Below are 24,708 nucleotides of genomic sequence, written 5' to 3' on the forward strand. Positions count from 1 at the left end.
AAATCTCTCTAGACTTCTCCTGAAGGTAGCAGTGCTTCTTTTCCTCTGGGTTAGGGTGGCTGGTGAATTTGAGGAGTAGGGACTGCTTCTACCACGTGAGTGTCGGAAATGACCGAGGAACCCACACCTGCCCCCCCCCCCCCGCCCGAGCGCGTGTTGCTAGAAGCCACGTAAGCTGTGGGCACAGGGCTTTTGAAGGATGGCTGTGTGGGTGTGGCAGGGCGTGCGTACTGGTTCTCCACATCTCCTGTGACCAGAGCCCGTTGACGTTGGTTTACGTCAGAGGCCAGTAAGCCCCCGTTCTTCCCTAAGGTGTCGCACTGTGCGGAGTCCTCGTGTAGGAAGGTTACCTGCTGTCACGCTGCTCATTTTAGGACACTCAGCTGGACCAGGCGTCAGCCACCTTTTTCCTTCAGGACCTCAAGGCTGATGTGTGAAGACGGACACAGTTTCGGCCAGTAGGAAAGTGGAGTAGGAATCTGCAGGCTGGTCGCCTTCTGATCATGCCAAGAAACACCCTTCTGGCCTGTCGTCCTGTTTCCTTAAGAGACAGTGTTACGGCGTCATCGTCGTTGTCATCATCATCATCATCATCATCATGCGTGGAATGGGAGTGGAGCTCCTCTTGCCCTGGGACTATGTCTGTGCTACATTTCAGCAGCCTCCTGTTTCCTGGTGATTTTTTTTTTTTGAAGAGTTCTGTTCAAGTCAGAGGTGTCTGCCTTTCCAGCTACTCTTTAATAGTTTCTTCCTTACTGGGGGGGGGGGTGGGGGGGGTTCCCGTTAGCCCACGTCGCGGGAGACACACGGTGGGAGAGGGATCCCACCCCAGGTAATCGTCTCTGGGGGGCTTCAGTGGTGAGCCGGTGGTTGCTGCCTTCACTGGGAGAAGAACTTTTAAGTAAGAAGGGAGAAGAAACTTCTTGTTCAGGCGGCAAAATGAAAACCAGCTTTTCTGAGGCCAGATTGGGATCGTGTGTAATCAACTATGAATTCATCCTCTTTTTCCTCCCCTCCCCGCCCCCTGTTTGCAGTTGATCTCACGACAGCTGTTTCCAGCTGTCCTCTGGATTTTGCCCAGGCCCCTTGGGATGGATGGCTGCATGACTCACAACTGGCTTGTTTCCACAGCGGTTCAAATCTAGCTTCTCAAGAAGTAGGAGCGAGAGGAGAGAGAGGGGGACTCTGGTGGCCCCAGAGTAGATGTTCCTGTGGAGATTACGGTCGGCTGACCGCTCTGGTTTCGATTGGTCCCCCTTCACGGCAGCGAGCTGAGAAGAGGACATTGCTGGGGGAGGGGAGGCCAGTGTGTTAGCTGGAGAAGTGGTTTTGGAGAAAGCCAGATGTTCTTGTTTTGTTTTGTTTTGATTTTTTTCCTTTTTTTTATTAATTTTTTTTTTTTTAAATTTACATCCAAATTAGCATCTAGTGCGACAGTGATTTCAGGAGTCGATTCCTTAGTGCCCCTTCCCCATTAGCCCCTCCCCCCTCCCAGCACCCCTGCGGTAACCCTGTGTTTGTTCTCCGTATTTAAGAGTCTCTTCTGTGTTGTCCCCCTCCCTGTTTTTATATTATTTTTGTTTCCCTTCCCTTAACGTTCATCTGTTTTGTCTCTTAAAGTCCTCATAGGAGTGAAGTCATATGGTATTTGTCTTTCTCTGACTAATTTCACTTAGTATAATACCCTCCAGTCCCATCCACGTAGTTGCAAATGGCAAGATTTCATTCTTTCGGATTGCCGAGTAATAACCCATTGTCTCTATATACCACATGTTCTTTATCCATTCATCCATCCATGGACGTTTGAAGCCAAATGTTCTTTTACTTTTTTTTCTTTTTCCCCCTCCAGATCTGCTTCAGAGCAAACTACAACTTTCCTTTTCAGTGGGACGTAGGGCTGTGTGTGAGATGGGTGGCTGAGTGAGAGCTGAGGGAAGTGTCGGTTAGAAATGCAGGTGATGCTAGGGGTGCCTGGGTGGCTCAGTCGGTTAAGCGTCTTGGGTCATGATCTCACGGTTTGTGAGTTCGAGCCCCTCGTTGGGCTCTGTGCTGACAGCTCAGAGCCTGGAGCCTGTTCGGATTCTGGGTCTTCATCTGTCTCTGCCCCTCCCCTGCTCGCTCGTGTGTGCGCTCTCTCTCTCTCTCTCTCTTTCAAAAGTAAATAAACATTAAAAAAAATTAAAAAAAAAAATTCAGATGATGCTGTCCGTACTCCAGCTGATTCTTGGTAGGAGGGTGTGTTCCTTTCTCTTCAAAGCGGTCCCTCCCTTTCCCAACAGTAAGCACTGCCCTTGCCCCGCCTCCTTCCTTCCATGAAGGCCACTCCTTCCCAGCGTGGGAACCTATACAGTGATACAGCTCGGTAAAGAAAATTTTAAAAATTCTTTAGGTATTTGAAAAATTCTTCACTTTGATCTCTTTGAGCTCTACACTCACATTTCTTAAAGGGTAGCAAGCTGCAGAAAAAAATTCTCTAGACCTGCTCTGATACAGGAGCCATTAGCCACTTGTGGCTGTCGTGGTCTTGAAGCATGGCTCGTCCAAACTGAGATGCTCTGTGAGTGTAAACACACACTAGATTTTATTTGCTTATTGTTTATGTATTTGTGTATTTATTTATTAAAGTTTATTTATTTATTTTGAGAGAGACAGAAGCATTGCAAGCGGGGAAGGGGCACAGAGAGGGAGAGAGAGAATCCCAAGCAGGCACCTGACGCGAGACTCGAACTCACGAAACCGTGAGATCATGCCTGAACCGAAGGCAAGAGTCGGACGCTTAACCAACGGAGCCGCCCAGGCACCCCCTCAAATACCCACTAGATTTTAAAGACCAGTGCAAACAAATTTCATTGAAGATTTACAAATCATTGACTATTGTTGAAATATTGACATGTTGAAACGCTAATATTTTGGATGTGTTGGATCCCTAAATTATATTAAAATTCACCTTACCTGGTTTCTTTTTTAAATGCTGTTAACTAGAAAATTTCAAATTAAGTAAATGGCCCGTATTTCTTGCTGTCGTTATATTTCTGCTCTAAACAGAAGTTACTGAACAACTGGTGTGCTCCTCTCTGGTAGTGTCCGTTTTCCAGAAGCCAAGTGATAGTTTGGGACTCACAAGCCGATGTGCTACAACATGCCCTCTGTAATAGTTGTCTTTTGCCCCAGAACATATTACCCCTACACTTACTGACTCGAAACAACACACCTTTATCATGTCACAGTTTCCGTGGGTCGTAAATCTGAGAGCAACTTAGCTGTGCGGTTCAGGCTTAGGATCCCTCATGAAGTTTCAGTCAGGCAGTTGCTGGTGTCGCACTCATCTGAAGTCTGAACCGGGGCCGGAGGATTCCAAGATGGTTCGTTTCACGGCTCTTGGCATGGTGTCAGTTCCCCGCTGGCTTTAGTTCCTTCCAACATGGACTTCTCCTTAGGCTTCTTGAGTGTCTTCCCTACCTTATGTTGACTTCCCCCTAGAGTGAGTGATCAAGTGAGAGATCGAGTAAGGGAGAGAGCAGGTGAAGGGGGGAGTTGCAGTGCTTTTAATGACCTAGTGCCTGCAGGATACGTTATCATTTCTGCTTTATTTTGTTAGAAGCAAGTGTCTGAGTCCAATTCCTCCTCTCAAGGAGAGGAAAATTAGGCTCCAGTTTTTTAATTTATTTTAATTTTTATTTTATTTTATTTTTTTTAGGCTTCACTTCTTTAAGGGAGTAGTATATAGTATATAGGAATTTGTGGACATATTTTGAAACTGCTACACTTTCTGTTTGTCTGCTGTTTTCCCCTGTTAGTGTACCTGGATTTCATTGACCGCCTCTGAAAATGGTCAGAGTTCAGTGGCTGAAGTCCATTTTACCCTCACCTGCTACCTCAGCAGTGTTGCTCGGAACAGTTTTACCCATTTTGAGACTGCCAACTCTGACCTGTAATCAAAATTGTCTTTTTTTGGTCGGGCAACGGGGAGGCCAGGATGAATTCAGCTTTGCGTGAGCCTTGAATACTGGTGTGTGCCTCAGTTGATTTTTAGTAGCAGAATAAGGCTGGATATTCCATGGTAAATGTGTTGTTATTATGTGGATATTATATTTCTCTTAATTAAGATTCAGAGCACTCAGGAACCATTCTGTATCTCATTCTGCCTCTGGGAGGTTTGAAAGTAAAGCAGGGCCTCATTCTGTTTTCTGCTCCAAGTAGGGACACGGAGGTGAGTTCACTGGTGCAGGAGGCTGAGTGAAGGTGTTGTGAGGGGTGGAGAGATATGTTTGGCAGGGACATAAATGGTACGCTCCGGTAGCTTAAACCGGAACGTGGGAGCAAAGGTACTGTTAATAAATAAGAGTGTGTAAATAACACGCTGCCGAGTTTCCCAAGATGGACTCATCCATGCCTCCCCTCCCTATAGCTGTTTTAGTTTTGGCTCAGCCTCACACTTCCGGAGTGTAGACTGACACAGGAGGCAAGACCTACAGGGTAAGTGGCCCAGTGGACGTAATAAGGGAGGGTCAGTTTTTGGCCTCCATCAAAATGGGGCTTTAGTACAAGGAAACGAGGTATGTATGGGAAAGTGGTTGGGTCAGAATAGGGCTCAAGATTCAGGACAGCAGGGATTCATTTAAAACCACTTGACTTCAGTTTTTTTCTGATGGCTTGGTATGATTTACTCAGGTACTTCCTAGGGAATCGAGCGTGATCTTTTCCATTTGAGAAGTCTGAATGCGTAGATGAATGGGTTGTATTAGAAAGTTTGTTGCCTTGGACAGAAAATCAAAAATCTGTGGAGTCTGGCTGTCTTCTCAATCCTTGTTATCATTATCATAATCTTGGTACTTAAGTTTAATTTTGAATAGTTGTGGGGGGTGGTTTATCTCTTGTCTCTGTAACAGACTTCGTTTTCTTCGCTTTCATGTTTTTTATTTCTTTGTGTTCTAATAATAACTTCTGCGTTGTATATTCAAGAGCATATGAACTCAGGCATGGTGGCGGGACCCACTGGGGCTGGGAGAGGCGTAGAGCGCAGTGGTTGAGAGTTCGGGGTTTAGAGTCCTACCGGCTCTGCTGCTTAGTACGTTGATAACCTCGGACAAGTTTTCTTAATTTCTCTGAGGCTAAGTTCCTTCATCTGTAAAATGTTAATGATAGTTTTTGCCTCATAGACTTGTGAAAACTAATGAGATATTACAAGTAAGCACTTAGCACAGGAGCAGCTACATAAGTTAGATTTGTAAAAGTGTAATTGTCTAGCTTATTAATGCTTTTTATTAGAGGCATCCAAGTTCTTGAATCTTGAGCCTCTCATTACTTATTTGACGTTATTTATTGGTTCATCAGTCACTGATACCAGAAGCCTAAACCGGGTGTGTGTTCTGGTCAGCGTGAATGGGTCCACATCCTGACTGACTCTGCTCAGAGTGTTCTTGTCTGCCGGGCAAAATAGGTGTTCTGGGCCGGGGCTTTTTCCTTGCAGGGCCCAAGGGCGCCCCCCTCTCTCGAGAGACCAGAGGCTGCCGTTGTTTTCTGTACGGTAGAGCCTGATTTGGCCTGCAGTTAAGGCTCTCCAGAAGGTCACTTAAACTCGGCTGATGTGAACTCCTCGCAAAAGGCCCAAGTCCTTCTGCAGCCGTCCAGTTTTCTATTAAGAAACTACTGGGACTGTTTTTTTTTTTTTTTTTTTAAAGAAACTGCAGCAGGCAAACCAATCATTCCTTTCAACTGTGCACTCCTTGGTCAGCATCCAGGATGTAAGCAGCTCTGGCCATCTGTATATTCCTGTGACCTCGGGCCTGACTGTGATTTTTCTCTCCTGACCTGACCTTCCGGCGGCTCCTCCCCTCATAGACTGTCCCGTTTTTCCTGTTGCATTCGTAAACAGTCCTCCCCATCCTCAGCCTTTTCACGGACTCATGTCTACTCTTTCCTCTTAACTAAATCCCATTTCTTTCCGAGAACATCACATCCCCCCTCCTACTGGGTGTTTTTTGTTCTTCTGCTTTAGGGAGGTGGGTATCCTGGCGTCTCTCCTCTCCAGGATTCCTGTCTAATCTTCTTCCCTTGGGCGAAATTGAAATTCCCTGCTCCTTTAAAGCTCCTGTAATCTGGCTCATCTACCCACTTCCCTTACTCAGTGCTGTCATTTATCCATTGCCTTGCCTCTCTTCCTCATTAAAAAAACCAAAAAACCCCCAAACTACCTAATGTTGGCACCGGTTATTGGGCTTTCTCTTGACCTTTATTGTCACGAGGGATAGGAGACCCAGCGTGTGTGCGGATGACTGATCCGGCGCCTGCCTCTGAGTTCTTTGACTGAGGGGCTTCCCTGACTGGAACCGCGCCCTGACTGGAACCGCCTGCTCTGAGGACCCGCCCTCCGTCTTGTCCATCTGGAACTGCTTCATTTCTGAAAATTGAAAGATGGACATCTCATCTCCTCGTTAACACCCTTCCGTCTTCCAGTTCTCTTGTTCATGTTCATCAGCTACCTCTGCGTCTCATCTCCAGCGTCATTGAGAAGTCCATACACTGGCCCTCTCTGCGCTCTCTCCCTTCCTGTGAATCCCGCCCCCCCCCCCCCCCCCGACTTTACTCCCCCCCTCCCTCGTTTAGATTTCTCGGCCTTTTGCTTAAACCACGCTTTGGCCGGTAGTCTCTCTTTATGTTCATTTTGTTTGACCTACTGGCAAAACCCAGGCCTAGATGGATGCGACTGTCTGTCTTTGTGGTTTTCAGCGATTCCTGGATCCTTGACTCCTGCTGGCAGGCTTTGTGTTTTTGAGTGACCTCTCCTGGGGATTTGCCTCCAGAGCTGTCTCAGACGTTCCTCATGGTCCTCCATTCACTTTCCCTTCACTTAAGCAAGAATTTTTTGTCTCTCTCTCTCTCTCTTTTTTTAAAAGTAGTCTTCATGCCCAGTGCAGAGCCCATCATGGGGCTTGAAATCAGTACCCTGAGATCAGGACCTGAGCTGAAGGATACCTGGGTGGCTCGGTTGAGTGTCCAACTCTTGATTTCGGCTCTGGTAGTGATCCCAGGGTTGTGGGATCAAGCCCCGTGTTGGGCTCTGTGCTCAGCATGGAGCCTGCTTAAGATTCTCTGTCTCCCTCTACCCCTCCTTCCAGCTCGAGTGCACTCTCTCTCTCTCAAAAAAAAGACGAGAATTGAGATCAAGAGTTGGATGCCCGTCCCCAGAATTCTTGCCTCTTAATTTATAGATGAAATAGAAGATATCAAATTGAAACTCTTAATTTCCTGCCATCAAACCTACAAACTGTGTCTGTTACAGTGAAAGATGTATTGTTCTTCCTTTGATGAATCCTGCTTGGATCTTTTTCCTGCATTTTTGTTTTTTATTTTTTATTAAATGAAAAAAATTTTTTTTAAGTTTATTTATTTTTGACACAGAGAGCAGGTGTGAGCTAGGGAGGGGCAGAGAGAAAGGGAGACACAGAATCCGAAGCAGGCTCCAGGCTCTGAGCCGTCAGCACAGAGCCTGACGTGGGGCTTGAACTCATGAACCGTGAGATCACCACCTGGGCCGACGTCGGCCGCTTAACCGACTGAGCCACCCAGGCGCCCCTAAAATTTTTTTTAACGTTTTACTTTATTTTTTTGAGAGACAGAGAAAGAAGACAAACACGGGAGGGGCAGAGAGAGAGGGAGACACAGACCCCAAAGCAGGTTCCAGACTCTGAGCTGTCAGCACAGAGCCCGATGTGGCGCTTGGACCCATGAACATGAGATCATGACCTGAGGTGAAGTCGGTCGCTCAACCGTCTGAGCCACCCAGGTGCCCCTTTCCTGGATTTTTAAATCTACCTTTTTGTATCTCTTCTTACCAACATTCTATATGCCTCTCTCATTAAATAAAGTCTAGCATGTTCAGTCCTCTGGTCTCCTCCGTCCTCCGGCTGCTCTTTACTCTTCTCCCTTCTACAAACTACAAAACCAGCTTCTTGACATAATTGTCTTTATCCTTTGAACACATCGAAGTCTGGTTTCTTCTTCGACTACAACGTTTAAACTCCATTCCTCCGACGTCACCAATAACAACCCCTGTGGCTGAACCCAGTGAATGTCCTTTCTGTCTTCCCTGTCCTTGAAATGCCCCTCTTCCCCTGGCTTCCTCTGGCACCATCCTTTTTAACACGTTTCCCTCCCCCGCCACAGCCTTTTCCATGACCCTTCCTCAGCCCCCACTTACAGGTTGCTGTCACTCAGCATTCTGCTCTAGGCCTTTTCCTCTGTGACATGTGCTCTCCTTGGGTGAGCTCATCCACAGCGAAGGCTTTATTCATCATCTAGATGCTGACAACTTCCAAATTGCTATCTGTAGCCTAGATCTGCCTCCTGCACTTCCGATGGCAGTTTCCACCTGCTCGTGTGCCCTGTAGGTACTTACTGCAAAGCCAGCATGTCTGTAACTCATCCCTCCCTGCCTGCCCTTTCTCCAGAACTGCACTCTTGTGTAGCTCTGTGGCCAGTGCCACTGCTTACCCAGGGGTCTTTTTGCCTTCACTTTTGTCCCTTCCAGCCCGTGTCACTGCATCTCAGTGGCCTTTCTTAGAAATGATTCATCTGAAACACCTCTCATTATACCAGTGCCCTTCAAGTGACTTCGGTGATCTGGCTCCTAGCTCATCTCCTAGACCCTTGACCCACTCATGCATGGACCGTACAGCTCTACTTGAAGTTACTTCTACATTTTTTGTTGAATGTTTACTTATTTTTGAGAGATAGAGACAGAGACAGAGACAGGGAGAGAGGGAGACAGAGGATCCGAGGCTGGCTCCGCACTGACAGCAGAGAGCCTGATGCAGGGCTTGAACTCGTGAACCGTGAGATTCTGACCTGAGCCGAAGTCAGATGCTTAACTGACTAAGCCACCCAGGCTCCCCTGCTTGAAGTTACTGGTATAATACTTCTCTTTCCACCTTTTACACACTAACCCTCATCTTAAAGTTCGTGCTTTGGGAACCTTTCGCTGAGTATCTCCAGTGGGGTAACTTCCCTGACTGCTGTTATAATTCCTTGTACTTTTGCCTTCCTGGCATGTATCTCACGGTATATGTAAGTGTCTACTTTGACCTCCTCCCAAACTGTAAGTTCCTTGAGGGTAGGGACTATGCTTTGATCCCTTTTTTTTTTTTTTTTTTAAATCCCATATCTAGCACAGTGACTGATATATAGTAGGCCCAATATTTATTGGATAGTTAATGGTTGGATAGATTATAGGATTTTAGAACTGCAAGAATCTTATCTGTATAGAATACTTGTCCCAGATTTTCAGGGTAGATGATCACTGAGTGGCATTTGGTTCTTTTGCTAGAGATAATAATTTCAAACAAAGTCACATTCTAAGGTCAAAACTTCCTTTGAATATATTACTTGATCTCACTAGTTAAGTACCTTACCCCTAGCTGGTTTGTTTCAAAAGAGGTAGACAGGGGCTCCTGGGTGGTTTAGTCAGGTGTCCGACTTTGGCTCAGATCATGATCTCACCGTTCGTGAGTTTGAGCCCTGCATCAAGCTCTCTGCTGTCACTGTGAAGCCCGCCTTGGATCCTTTGTCCCCCACCTCCCTCTGCTTCCCTCCTGCTTGATGCTTTCTCTCTCTCTCTCTCTCTCTCTCTCTCTCTCTCTCTCTCTCTCTCAAAAATAAACACTAAAACACACACACACACACACACACACACACACACACACACACACACACACACACACACACACACACACACACCAGGTAGATCCACATTTCTCAGTCCTAGCTGCCCATTAACATCATCTGGGGAGCTTTAACAACAAAAAAAGAAAAATCCTCATTACTCCGCACTCACCAAATAAGAGAAGAAATTTTATGCTTATTCTGGGAGGATTGTCATCCATTTGTAACTTGTTAAAGTTGATCAACAGCAGTCTTATTTGTTCTGTGGCTAAAGAAATGGCAGGTAAGACTTTGTAACATCTAATTTCCAGAAGCTCCTGGCATTAAGCATTTGGAAATTAGAGGCCCCTTTCTGTCTGTGACCCTTAGAAGCTTGCCCTGTGAACTCTTGAATTGTGATCTGTAACATAGAATGTGGGCAGAAAGTCTCCATCTGATGCAGTCACTGTTTTCAGGAGGGTCTCTGGTTGGAGTCAGTGCTGTTGCATCACAGGCTCTGTGATGGGATGATAGATTAATTGCCTAGGGGTTGACCTGAAGCAGTTAGGAAAATTTGGTTATCAGCACCAGAAGGAGCAGTTTAATTACCTCATTAAATGCCGTTTCTTTGCTTTTAGGGCCGAAGCATCTCTTCAGCAGCCATTTGAATTTTGTAGACGTTGCTTTTGGTAACTTTGAGGAATCAGGTTAATTTTTAAAATGATTTTTTTTTAAGTTTATTTTTGAGAGAGACAGAGAGTGAGCGAGGGAGATGCAGAGAGAGAGAGAGACACGTGGACAGAAGATCCAACGCAGGCACCGCGCTGATAGCACAGAGCCCAATGCAGGGCTAGAACTCGGGAACCGTGAGATCGTGACCTGAGCCGAAGTCAGACGGTCAACCAGCTGAGCCACCCCCGTGCCCCTAAAATGATTTCTAAAGTCGTGAGCTTACTCTAGACTATACTTCGTTGTGGTAGTAATTGCTTGATAAAATCTGTCTTCTGCTACTCAACTAGTATAATATGTAGGATCCATTTATTGCATAGAGACTCTTCTATTTTCACCGCCTTGGAAGGATGTGAGCAGCGCCTTGGGTTTACTCTTTCCTTGATTTTGACAACAACGCAGTTTTTAGTACCGGGGCCTCCAGGAGTTAACACATTCTTGGTGTGTTGTTTACGAGGAACATGTCACAGATGCAAGGCTGAAAGAAGGGCTTGCGCCAGTGTGTACCATAGATTTGAGGGATTTAAATGCTGAATGATGAAAGGTATTTCACTCTTGTCATTAAAAACCAACACATGACTTTTAAAACCATTTAAAACCATAAAATAATAACACACCGAACCGATCACAGAGACACATGAAAACAAGTTGGGCTCTTTGCCTTTGTTTTTCTCCCCTGGGCCATGTGTGTAGCAGCTTTCTCTCTCTCTCTCTTTTTTTTTTTAAATATATATACAAAACCCTCGTTTCCAACAAACAGCTTATGAAGACTGATTAATATTCAGGATAGATGATCTGTCTTCTTAACTAAATGAGATCTGGATCTCATTTCTTCACTTAGGTTAAGCAGTTGACAAGTAGTCAACTTGTAGTTGGTAAATGGCTCACCATTGCTAGTTTAAAGGTGGTGTTGGTAACTTTCCTCAACCTCAGAAGGGGGATAGGACAGTAGGGGCCGGGAGAACGTCTGTGTACTTTTAACTATTCTGGCTGATGCTTTCTCTTTTGCCTTTCCTGTTACCTTCTTTACTTTGGCTTTCTAGTCTAACGGAGGCCTTCTTAAAGAGGGTGGGCATAAATAAAATATGTATGCTCTTTTCCCTGCGCGAATGACAAGAAAACATCATCTGTTGTCAACTTTGGTTTTCAATGATGCATTGGCTTTCAGAAAAATGACTTGACTTATTCTAGGGGCAGGTCTGTCATTTCTTCCCTGTCCCACCCTCCGGGCAGGCTTTCCGTTTGGTGAGCTCAGGTTGCCTTTTCAGACCGAGGGTCTCAGCTTGTGCTTGACAGAACTTTGTTAAGTGAATCAGGGAGTCTGAATTATTCATTCTCCTTCCTCATCCTGCTGTTCATATCACATTCCTGCTGTGTCTTTGGGGCATCTTGCCAGTCTTCAGCATAATTGATTTCCTTGCTTTGTGGGGTGTGTGTGTGTGTGTGTGTGTGTGTGTGTGTGTATGTGTGTCTGTGTGCGTGCATGTGAGTTGTGCTTCTGTTGAAGCATTCCTGATTGCCTAGGATAGGAATATTTATTGAGCACACGTGGGCAAAAGCACAACGGTTCACTCCAGATCACTAAAAATACAGCAGACTTACTGCTCTAAAGGAGAGGCTGGGATGGATCTTTTTTTTAAAAATTTTTTTTTTTTTTTTAACGTTTATTTATTTTTGAGACAGAGAGAAACACAGCATGAACGGGGGAGGGGCAGAGACAGAGGGAGACACAGAATCGGAAACAGGCTCCAGGCTCCGAGCCATCAGCCCAGAGCCCGACGCGGGGCTCGAACTCACGGACCGCGAGATCGTGACCTGGCTGAAGTCGGACGCTCAACCGACTGCGCCACCCAGGCGCCCCTGGGATGGATCTTTTTATTGTCCAGCACACAAAATATTCTTTCCGGGCAATGAGAATTTACTGCCTGATGAATTAAGAAGAGTCTTCTGGGGCACCTGGGGGGCTCAGTCAGTTGAGCATCTGACTTCAGCTCAGGTCCTATCTTCCGGTTCCTGGGTTCGAGCCCTGCATTGGGCTCTGTGCTGACAGCTCAGTCTGGAGCCTGCCTTGGATTCTGTGTTTCCCTCTGTTATAAACATTAAAAAAAAAAAAAAAAAAAAAAAAGTCTTCTGTGATCTGATAGGAACACTGGGGACAGAGACTGGGGGACTGTTCTTTTCTCTTTTTGTTCTCCAGTCTTATTGTCTCTTCTTGAGACAGAACCCTGTCAAGACCAGAACGGTTTAGAATGGTCTAGTCCAGAGGTTGCAAACTAGAGATGTGTGGTCTGGCCCTTATACGTGGGGTTTTGTTTGGCTTACACAATATTTTGAAGGCATGTGGATTTAATATTTAAGCACTGGGAGAACACACATGAAATCCAGATTTCTGGCTTTTTGAGGCACCAGTGGGCCCACATTCCTGCAGGGTACACTCTGGGAGCTGCATAGTGGCTGTTCCCCTTAGGAGTGCCTGTTCACTCTAGTCCTGTACAGTCTCTGCTTGTGTGCTTCACTTTTTATTTGCCTCTGGTGAGCATTATAATTCCAGTCTAATCCAGTCTACTTATTTTACAGATGAGAGGAAGAGATTTGCCCCAGATCTTGTAGGTAGTGGGAAAAATTTAGGTGAGGATTCATGCTTCTTGACTCTTTTTTTTTTCAATTAAAAATGTAAAAAAAAAAACTATTTTTGAGAGAGAGAGCGAGCGAGCGTGATCAGAGGAGGGGCAGAGAGAAAGAGGGAGACACAGAATCCAAAGAAGTCTCCAGGCTCTGAGCCATCAGCACAGAGCCTGATGCAGACCTCGAGCTCATAGACCGCAAGATCATGACTGGAGCTGAAGTCGGATGCTTAACCCACTGAGCCACCCAGGTGCTCTGCTTCTTGACTCTTAGTTGAAGTTGATTATGATGATTATTTCTACAGGTTTTTTTTTTTTTTTTTTTTTACTTTTACATTTTTTCTTCCCCTTATGTTTTTTATTCATTTAGAATATTCATTGTGTAGGTACTAAGAGTAAATGCTGGGAATGTAAAAGGAATACAGGAAAGCTCCCTGTTCTTGATTCAGTCTTAAAAGATCAAATAAGTCTGCCTTTGGGGAAAGTTACTACTCCCCACCCCTACTCTGTCATGTTGTGTTGCTTTATCTTCTTCATGTCACTTAACCGCCATCTGGATTTATTTTAATTTGCCTTCTTGTTTACTATCTGGCTTCCCAAGTAGAATGTAAGCACTGTGAGACCAGTGACTATATCTAGTACAATGTTGTATCTCCATTGCCTGGAACAATTCCTGACACTGAGTAGATTTCTGGTTTTGGGGAATGAATGACTAAACCAGGCAATAGACAGAACTGGGCTTTGAAGGATGCATAGGAGTTTTCCATGCAGATAGGGGAAGGTCGTTCCAGACAGAAATATTGGTATGAACTGAGGCATGAAAATACATGGTATATTCTTATGCTTCTTTGGAGATTGGCCACAAAAAGCTCTTTTTGTTCAGGTTCTTTTTTTAAGCGTAGGCTCCATGCCCAATGTGGGGCTTGAACTCACAACCCTGAGATCAAGAGTCTCACATTCTGTCGACTGAGCCAGCCAGGTGCCCCACAAAAAGCTATTTTTGATAACAGAAAGACCATCTGGATTTGAAGGACTTGGGTCCTTGGTAAAAAAACAAAAACAAAAATTATAAACTAAATGTGTTTCTGAGTCAAAAGACTCCAGTACAGCTTTCCCCCCTCCTCTACAGTCTTTTAGTGGGATACTGGCCATTCATTGTCATTAGTGATTTGTAGAGCTTTATCAGCATATTTACTAAAGTAGTATTACATGACAGATGTGAATCAAGGGTGTGGTTCTGATGTGCCTTCAGTCTAATAGCTTGCAAATCCAGAACAACAGATTATATTTTGGGTATATAATGGACCACATAGTGAATTTCTGAGCGTGTATGGCAACATTAGTGAGCTGTACATTAGAATCACCTGGGGAACTTTTAAAAATTTCATTCCTTGGCCATACCCCGTCTTGGCCAGTTAGATCAGGAACTCTTGGAGTAGGACCCAGGAATTCATATTGTTTAAAACTTCCCCAGCTGATTCCAGTACATGGCCAAGGCTGAGAACCATTGACTTCAGTGGGGGCACAGAGGAAGGGAGGTAGTTGTTGTAGTTTGGGGTAAGTTGAAGTATAGGGAGGGAATCAAAGGGGACAGTCATTAAGAAAGTAATTGAAGATTAGAGAAAAACATATATGATTTCACTCATGTGTAGAATTTGAGAAACAAAACAAATGAACATGGTGGGGGGAAAAGAGAGGCAAACCAAGGAACAGACTTTTAACCCTAAAGAACACTGATGGTCACCAGATGGGAGGTGGGTGGGGGAAGGGTTACATAGGTGATGGGGATGAAGGAGGGCACTTGTGAGGAGCACTGGGTGTTGTTTGGAAGTGATGGGTCACTAAATTCTGCACCTGAAACTAATACTACACTGTGTGTTAACTAACTGGAATTTAAATGAAAACTTGGGAAAAAAAGAAAGTAAAGAGAATTATTAACAGATTTTCTGAGTGGGAGCGCCTGGGTGGCTCAGTCGGTTAAGCGTCTGACTTCAGCTCAGGTCATGATCTCAACTGTTCGTGAGTTTGAGCCCCATGTCGGGCTCTGTGCTGCCAGCTTGGAGACTTGAGCCTGCTTTGGATTCTGTGTCTCCCTCTCTCTCTGCCTCTCCTCCCTCCCTCCATGCCTCCCTCCCTTTCTCTCTCTCTCTCAAAAATAAACATTAAACAATAAAAAAAATTGTATTAAAAATATTTTCACAGTGGAGGAGAAGGAGTATTTTAGGAAATCAGTTTAGAGACGTATGATTTTTAAATCAGTTGGAACATAAAGGGGTTGGAAATGTTATAGGTGGTGTCGATAAAGGAAGTGTACCTAGTTCTTTGAGGGAGAGTGTCTGAATTCCATGGGGTCTGCTGTACGTATGAATTATCCAGAGATTCCAGCTTTCTAGTCATCTAGAAAGGAAGAACACCTTTTTTTTTTAAGTTTATTTATTTTGAGCGAGAGAGGGAGAGTGCGCATGTGCAAGCATGAGAGCAGGGAGGGGGCAGCGAGAGGGACAGAGAATCCACAGTAGGCTCCACGCTGTCAGCACAGAGCCCAGCGTAGGCTCGACCCCACGAACCACGCGAGATCACAGCCTGAGCCGAGAGCAAGAGTCAGACGGTCAACCGACTGAGCCCCCCCCCCCCCCCGCCCCTCCGAGATGCCCCGGAAAAACACTGTTCTTGAAGTACAGCATTGTGGGTTACAGCCCTAGATTTCCCACTAATTACTTGTGTTCATTTTAGTTCAGTTCAGCAACCGTTTAGGAAGCGCGGAGCACGGTGTTGGGACTCTGGAGATGGATTAGGTGTAGCTCTTGCCATTTAGGATGTGACATTCTAGGGAATTCCTTTGTGTAACCGCAGTTAGGCAGTTTTTCTCTGGGCATTTCTCCATCTGTGAAACGTGGGGACCCGATGAGTTTTTTCCCGAGGTTCCTTTCAGCTTTGACATCTCATTACAGTGATTGCAAATAAAATCTTAGCAAAAATCAGCACCTCTTCACAGCAGTTCTGTGGTTTGCGCTTCCGTAGCAAAGAAAAACCAGGAAAAAGTACAGCTCAGGGTTTAATTCGAAACGCTCCCAGGACCTTACCAGACCCTTTCCCCAGCTTACCTTTCTGTGGGGGTTCTGTTGGGTTTTGACAAGCATACCTGGAAAGGAAGAGGGGAGAGTGGATGTCCCCAGCGGTGGAATTGGCTGCTGGGTTAGAGTCCAGGAAGAGCCTGCTGCTAGAAGCCTGGCAGTTGCAGGGCTGCAGGCCGCTGGGGGAGTGTGTTACCAAAGTATGTTTTTGAGATCTCCCATTGTTCCCAGCGCCTCGCTGAGGACTTCCTGGCTCCATTCGTCCCCAGACGAAGTCTGTAATTGGGAACAAACCGCCAGCCCTTCTTGCCAGCGGCTCTCAGGATAAACTGAGGAGAACTGGGGAGATGTGTCTTCTGAAGATTCTTGGGTACTGCACATATTCGTTGTTTTCTCTGGTAGCTTGTTGGGAGAGTGGAGAGGGGAAAGGGCAGGGGGAGCGGGAGGCAAAAAAGTTTCCCCCGAAAGACAGAAATCAAAAAAAGGAGCCCCGAAGAGCTGTTTGTGTTGAGAACCGGCGCTGGGAGGGGGGAGAGCTGTGGTGGTCGTGCAGGCTGTTCTCAATACTGTACTGCTTCAGGGGACGTGGCACTGATGATTATGGTTAGTTGTTGTTTTTCCCGTGGGATTGGTAGCTTTTCCTGTTGTTGCGAATCTGTTACCGACTGTTAAAGGGTGATTTTCTTTCTTTCTCTTTCTTTCTTTCTTTCTTTCTTTCTTTCTTTCTTTCTTTCTTTCTTTCTTTCTTTCTTCCTTCCTTCCTTCCTTCCTTCCTTCCTTTCTTTCTTTCTTTCTTTCTTTCTTTCTTTCTTTCTTTCTCTCAACATTTTAATTTTAGTTTTTGAGAGACAGAGACAGAGCACTAGTTGGGGAGGGGCAGAGAGAGAGAGAGGGATGCACAGAATCTGAAGCAGGCTTCAGGCTCTGAGCTGTCAACACAGAGCCCGACGTGGGGCTCGAACCCACGAACTGTGAGATCATGACCTGGGCTGAAGTCAGACGCTTAACTGACTGAGCCACCCGGGTGACCCTAAAGGGTGATTTTCTTATGTGAATGTTGCGCTCAAAATATTGGTCCAGTGTAGAGACCGTACCATGATTTCTCTTTAGATATCCTGGATCTTCAGACCTCAGATTACTGTCCAACCATTTCCTTTTCCACTGCCCACTTCCCGTTTCGTTCTGCAGTTCTCGTATGTGCCGCGTGACCCTTCATTCAGAGCCTGCATGCCTAGCACTGTGTTGGCTGTTGAGGGTGTGGAAGGAGGCAGAGAGACGTTCCCTGTCTTTGGGAGCTCAGTATAGAGGGGGAGGTGACTGACATGCCAAGCAGAGGTGTAATGTGGGATGTGCATTGAGAGCGTGAGTGAATGCTGAGATGGGCAGAGGGTACCAAATCCAGCCGGGGCAGGGTGGGTGGCAGGGAACCGGGCCTGGGAGATGTAATAGGAGTGACGTCACTGTGTGTTTAGACAGTAGAAGAAATAGGGAAATACTGGTTTAATGGATAGAACACAGGGTGGGGAGTTAGGACCCTCCCTTAGTGGTCTTTTTATGTGCAAGAGTACAGCAGCTTTTGGGGCGCTTGGGTGGCTCAGTCGGTTGGGCGGTCGACTACAGCTCAGATCATGATCTCACAGTTTGTGAGTTCGAGCGCCGCATCGGGCTCTGTGCTGACAGCTCAGAGCCTGGAGCCTGCTTCTGATTCTGTGTCACCCCCTCTGGGCCCCTTCCCTGCTTGTGCTCTCTCTGTCTCTGTCTCTCTCTCTCTCTCTCTCTCTCAAAAATAATAAACATTAAAAAAAAAATTACAGCAGCTTTCTTTGCTCCCCACTCCTGGCAGTGGATTGTCTATTCCTTTGAAATTATGTGGGTTGGAAAAGAATGGAAAGGAATGGGCCCACCTGCATGGGGGGAGAGGGAGGCATTAGGGATGTGGGTGTTTAAAAGCTCTCGGCATGACTGGCTTTAAGCACAGATGGCTATTTGTGTTGCCATTATTGTAGCTCTTACGCCTGCATTTCCTTTCGCGTGGTGCTCTACAGGGATAATTGTGGGGTCCTAACTTCTGTCTCTTCCTGCTGCCAGCTAAAGTAGATGCTGATGTGTTGTGCATTACAGGGCGGACGACGACTTCTGTGTGGGCTGTCTTCTTAGCGCTGCCTTCAACTTTTGGGGCCCCTGCAGCATAAGGGGAAATTGTGGTTGTTGTTGTTGAAATCCACATTGGTGAACACACGAGTATAACCAGATTTTAGCGAGGAACCGGCTTCTAAATGGAGCTAAAATGAACTTTGGAGAGCGCTTGGATTTTGAAAGTGTTAAATTGCAAGGGTTGGCATATCCAGGGAAAAGGTGATTTGGGAATCTGAGGAACTAGTCCTGTTCTGGGTAAAACTGAGGGGGATGAAAAAGAAAGAGGATGGGTTTGATGGCCGACCTGCCATTTCTGTGTGGCGTGACCTTGTCCAGGCCACCTTTCTCATCAGTGAACTGGAGCTCCTAACGACGGCCACGGAGTTGTTATGACAATGAAACATTTATTATTCCATTTCTGAAGGCCTTTCGCAGGGTTCTTTCCTGGTATTTCTGTCCCAGCAACATAGAATCACTTGCTATTTCTTTCCCCTCTTTGCCTTCGGACGTATCTTTCCTTGTATAGTTTTCACCTGCCTGCTCAGGAAATCTTCCACCAAGTAAAACACACATGAGTACACAAACCTGGCAAATTTGGGTTAATTATGTCTCGTTACTTCGATCTCGGCTGAATGGTGTTCCCCTTTCAAGGAAACTTTCCCCTTCCCGCTCCTATCTGGAAGGTGTTCTTTCGATGATGTTCTGTAACCCTCTTCTTGTTTATGTGTCTCCCTTGCCACATTATGTGTTCTGAAGGCGGTGATTATCATGCCTACTGTTGTGTTACCGCCGTGTAGCCCGTGCCCCCCTCCTTCCCTTCACTTAAATGATGTACGGTCTGAACCTGAGCTACTTGCAAAACTTAGGAGAACACCAGGAGGCACAGTATCCCCTCTGTCCCCAGTTGGTTCATAACTAGAAGAAAACCACTTAATTTACACATAATTGATGGTAAAACCCACTTCCTCTGGGAGTAAATTTGGCTTTCAGAGTCATCGAAGCAGGGAGCCTAGTAAACCTGATTCTTGGTGCTTTGGTAGAGCTTCAGACTTTTGCTGTTTTTCATACATAATAGTTGTTTTTCTGCTTTGAGTAGAAAACCACTAGAAATTAAGAGTATGATTTCTGGCAGTAGTCCAGAGTCAAAACTGGGCCAAACAGTTCTAATCTCACCGCAATCACTACTTGAGAAAAGGACCCCTTTAAACAAAATTTAGACTACCTCTGTGGATGATGCAAACCTAAGGAGAAGAATAGTTTGAGACTCCTCAAATATACTGGGATTACCCACGCCTCGTTTTTTTTTCTTTAGGGCTGTTCAGCCCTTGGAGGAGTGTGTGTGTGTGTGTGTGTGTGTGTGTGTGTGTGTGTGTGTTCATATGTTCATGAGACACAGACCTTTCACTTCCATGACCTAAACGCATCCCATTGTAGCCACTGGTCTATTTGTCCTGTCCGTCGCAAAGTATGACCCTCTAAGGGGTCAGACAGAACTTAGGACAGAGTGAGGGCCAACATTCCCTGCGTAAGAAGGCCAACCGTGGCAACTGTAATCCTTTATTACTTTACAAGGCTGGCTATCTCTGTCAGACCGAATTCCTCGAGGGCAGGGCTGGTCTGATTCTTCTTACATCCTCAGTGGTCAGCACACACGTTGGCCTGTCCCTCTGCAAACAGCGGTCACCCGTTTGGGGAACAAGGCGGCGTGGTGCCGTAGCAGAGTTTGAAGGCCTTCAAGTTTGGCAGACCTCAGGGTGGGGCCAGCACTTGTTAGCTGGAGGACTTGGGGCCAGGTTTTCACTTTTCTGAGCTTCAGGATCAGCTTTTTTGTGAAGGTAAACTCTGTCGTGCCCTGCATACTTCCTGGCATTGGAGGACTATTAATTTTTCATTTATTTTGAAATAACTTCACAATTAGAGAAAAGTTGCCCGAACAACAACTGAAAAAAAACCAAAACCAAAACTCCCCAAAAGAGAAAAACTTTAAAAAGGCCTATATTCTCTTTACTCAGATCTCCCAGTTAGCATTTTATTGCGTTTGCTCCACTGTCCACTCTCTTTGTGTGTGTGTGTTCATGCGTACTATTTACCATTATTTTTTTAGTTTATTTATTTTGGGGAAGAGAGTGAGCGTGAGTGAACATGAGTAAGGGAGGGGCAGAGGGAGGAGAGAGAATCCCAAGCAGGCTCTGTGCTATCAATGTGGAGTCTGATGCGGGGCTCAGTCCCACAAACCGGGAGATCATGACCTGTGCTGAAATCAAGAGCTGGATGCCTACCTGACTGAGCCACCCAAGCACCCCTCTCTGTTATTATTTTTCGAGTTTTGAGAGCAAGCTGTGGATATGATATCCCTTCACTGTGAAACACGCCAGTGCGTATTCCCCCTAGTAAGACTGTCTTCTATAGCCGGGATATGCTCTCCAAATCAGGAAAGTGGTCCTCACCGGACCTCAGGCTCACAGCCTTAGCTGTGACAACTCCTTCCTGGACCAGCCACTTCTGTGATAGTTGCCAAATGGTGATTCTCTGTCTGTATTTATTCGTTGACATTCCACTCTAAAGAAGAATTTTCCCGGGGCACCTGGGTGGCTCAGTTAAGTGTCTGACTTCAGCTCAGGTCATGATCTCGCGGTCCGTGAGTTTGAGCCCCGCGTCAGGCTCTGTGCTGACAGCTCAGAGCCTGAAGCCTGCTTCAGATTCTGTGTCTCCCCCTCTCTCTGCCCCTCCCCTGCTCATGTTCTGTCTCTCTCTGTCTCAAAAATAAATAAAAACATTAAAAAAAATTTTTAAAGAAGAATTTTCCCTTCTCATTTGTTTGTTTATTTCTGTCAGCAGAGACTCATGTATCCTGTTTTGTTCAGTAGGTTGTAATAGGTTGTAATTCTATATTCTGATGCTTCAGCTGTCCTCAGTTTAGCCCGTGGGACCTGCTTTATGCTGGCTCCTTTGTCCTGTTGGCTTGACCCTGTCATGCATGGGACATTTCTTGACACGAGATTTTCCAGGCTTATCTTGTTTTTTTTCCTGCTCTAGCCTTGGAATCAGCCATTTCCAAGGAGCCCTGCTTCTTTTAAATGGAGGATGGTAATTAGAAACCAAAATCTGGGTGCTGAGGTATACACATCGTTGCTGGGGTGTCACTGCCTCTAGGCTCTCTCAGCAGACAGAGTCAGAAAATATATATGTACACTCAGATACCATATATGCATACATCTGTAACTATTTCTCTATTCCTATATGTGTGTGCAGATATATATATATATATGATGTTTGTATGTGTGTGAATATATATGTGTGTATATTATAGATTTTATACTGTAAAATCATGAGTGTTGTCTCATAAAGCCAGAGTTCGTATATTGGTAAGCCCATCTTAAGTCCAGCTAACCTCTTTTCCAGTTTTGCAGCTATATTCTCAAGTAGGGAAAAACTTGGCTCCTCTTATCCTCAGTACATTTACTTATTTCATTTTACTTATCTGCTCAGTGTAACCAGTTTTCCAGCCATGGAGGTTGTCTCTCCCACCTTTGTACCCCACTCCTCATGGCTTGGAATCCTCAGTCACTGGGCCCTCTGACCTGGTTTTTGAGATGGCCTCCCTGCCTCATCATAGTCCTTCAGCTCCCTGAAACACTCTGTGACCGTAGGCTCTGGGCCTGCTGGCCTGTGCCTCTTTATAATTCCTTGTCCCCTGGCCCACCTGCATCTTCAGCTGACTCCTTTATGATGAAAGGAGAAGGCTGTTATTTTTTGAGGGAGACTTACGTTTTTTTGTTTCTTTATCAAAGTATAGTTTACATGCAGTAAAGTTCATCCTTTGAAATACGCATATCTGTGAATTTTGACAAAATTCATGTAACAGTCATGTAACGACTATCACAGTCAAGACACAGAATACTTCGTTACCATAAAGAGTTCCCTTGGGTCCCCATCTAGTCAAGCCTTCTTCCCATCCCCAGCTGCTGGCAGTCACTTATCTGATTTCTATTCCTATGGTGTTTTGCCTTTTCTAAAAGGTCATATAGATGGAATTACTGTGTAGCTTTTTGAGTCTAGCTTCTTCCACTTTGTGTTCTTTTGAGATTCATCCGTCCCATTTTACATATTAGTGATTTGTTCCTTTTTATTATTGGTAGTTCTTTATCGATGCATGTGCCACAATTTATTTTTCCATTCACCAGTTGATGGTCACTGGGTTTTCAGCTTAATTCAATCATGAATAAAGTTCCAATAAATATTTCTGTGTATATGGTTTTTGTGTGGACATTTATCTTCATTTCTTTTGGGTAGATACCTAGGGGCGGGGCTGCTGGTCATATCTTAAGCTTGTTTAAGAAATTTCGGGGCACCGGGGTGGCTCAGTCGGTTAAGCGTCCAACTCTTGATCTCAGCTCAGGTCTTAATCTCAGGTCTTGAGCCAGCATTGGGCTCTGTGCTGGGCATGAAGCCTACTTAAAAAAAGAAAGAAAGAAATGGGAGGAGAGGGAAGAGAAGGGAAGGGAAGGGAAGAGAAGAAACCGCCCAAGTGTTTCCCAAAAGGCTTACCAGTTTTGCATTCCCGGCAGCACCGAATGTATGAGGCAGTTCCGGTTGCTCCACATCCTTTCCACTACCGGGTTTTGTCGATTAAAAAAAAAAAAAAGTCTTGAATGATTCCAATAGGTTTGTAATGGTATCTCTTACCGGTTTTCATGATTATTTCCCTAAATGTTAATGGTGTTGAGCAGCTTTTCATTTGCATATTTGCCATCCATATCTCTTTGATGACGGGTGTGTTAAACCTTTTGCTCATTGTAAAAATCGGGTTATTTGTTGCCCTAATGAGTTTTGAGAGCTCTTTATGTATTCTTGTTACCAGTCCTTTATCAGTTAGGTGTTTGCAAATATCTTTTCCCATTTCTGTAATTTTACATTGCAAATATAGCTTCTTTAGTGTGTAGAAAGGTTGGCCTGGATTCTTCAGGGTTTTCCATATAGCCTTAATGCTGTGAATACCAGGAGAAATCTTTGTAAGAGGACGGATGTAGGCTTGAGGGGGGAGGTGGAGATCCCGGAGGATCCGGTGGCATTAACTGCCTCCTCCCAGTGACTTACTGAGGGTACTTGTTGAGGAAAGAAAGGAAGGACAGACTGAAAAATAAGAGGGGTGATAGTAGTGGCCAGGGCCTTTGGTGAGAGAATGGCTGCTAGAATTGTCCAAGCTAGAAAGACAAGGAGGACGAGAGGAGCCAGGGGGCTTTGGCATGGATTGTGTTGAAACTGTTGAACCTAGGGGCACCCGGGTGGCTCTGTTGGTAGAGCATCTACCTCTTGATATCGGCTCTTGTGGATCTCGAGGTTGTATTATAGAGCCATGTGCGTTGGGCTCTGCACTGAGCACGGAGCCTGCTTGGGATTCTCTCCCCTTCTTTCTCTGTCCTTTCCCTTCTTGTGTGCATGCTATAAATGAATGAATGAATGAATAAATAGAAGGAGAGAGGGGGAAGGAAGGAAGGAAAGAAAGAAAGGAAGGAAGAGTTGAACCTAGGTAAAGTCAAATGGGGAGCTTCACTGGGCAGGGAAGAGAGAGGCTCAGCAAGGGAATGTGGCTTTCTGAAGATTATGGGGACTGTGAAGTGGCAGAGCTGGGACTTAAATTAAGATTTTTAAGAACAGTTGTGAAGGAGGGCCTCAGCGCCTAAGAAACTAGAGTTCAGACCAGGCTGGGGTGACAGGGTTTTGTCATTATGTGTGTCTTCTACATAATTTATAATCATTCTTCCTGGGGCGCCTGGGTGGCTCAGTCGGTTAAGCGTCCGACTTCAGCTTAGGTCATGATCTCGCGGTCTGTGAGTTCGAGCCCCGCGTCGGGCTCTGGGCTGATGGCTCAGAGCCTGGAGCCTGTTTCCGATTCCGTGTCTCCCTCTCTCTCTGACCTTCCCCCGTTCATGCTCTGTCTCTCTCTGTCTCAAAAATAAATGAACGTTAAAAAAAAAAAATCATTCGTCCTGTGTGGTCTCAATATTTAGTATAATATAGCAAAACTGGGTTTACAGCAGAATTGGTGGTTAGATTGGTAAGAAAGAGTTTGACTATACCTCCAATTCGAATGTATTTTGAGTTAAACAGAAAACACTAGAAATCAAATAGGAATGCATTTTTTGGCACAAGAATGTTTGGTTCTGACACCAAAGGGGAAAGGATACTAAGGAGAGTAAGAGATCATAGATCTGGCTTTTGCTGTTATAATTCGCTATGAAAATACTAACTCTCAAGGTTAAGAATTACTGGAATTGGAATTGCCTTTGTATAATAACACTTTTTTAATGTTTATTTATTATTATTGAGAGACAGAGCATGAGCAGGGGAGGGGCAGAGAGGGGTGGAGACACAGAATCTGAAGCAGGCTCCAGGCTCTGAGCTGTCAGCACAGAGCCCGAAGCGGAGCTGGAAATCACGAACCGAACCGTGAGGCCGTGACCTGATCCGAAGTTGGACGCTCAACCGACTGAGCCACCCAGGTG

The 24,708-nt window shown here is 45.5% G+C and overlaps 1 protein-coding gene across 18 annotated transcripts in view; it reads left to right on the plus strand.

The window, feature by feature from the left end:
- RBFOX2 (RNA binding fox-1 homolog 2) overlaps window positions 1-24,708 on the plus strand; it is a 289,602-nt gene that overhangs the window by 27,673 nt on the left and 237,221 nt on the right. Inside the window, exon 1 of one of the 18 annotated variants that reach the window (XM_086712413.1) lies at window positions 16,236-16,436. The exons of the other annotated variants lie outside the window; for them this stretch is intronic. The gene's annotated coding sequence lies outside the window, so the exon portion shown is untranslated. Of the gene's footprint in view, window positions 1-16,235; window positions 16,437-24,708 lie in introns of those variants that run through there. 18 annotated transcript variants of the gene reach the window in all.

The sequence above is a fragment of the Puma concolor genome, chromosome B4, assembly GCF_028749965.1.
Source record: "Puma concolor isolate L17-30 chromosome B4, mPumCon1.1.hap2, whole genome shotgun sequence".
Classification (NCBI taxonomy): Eukaryota; Metazoa; Chordata; class Mammalia; order Carnivora; family Felidae; genus Puma; species Puma concolor.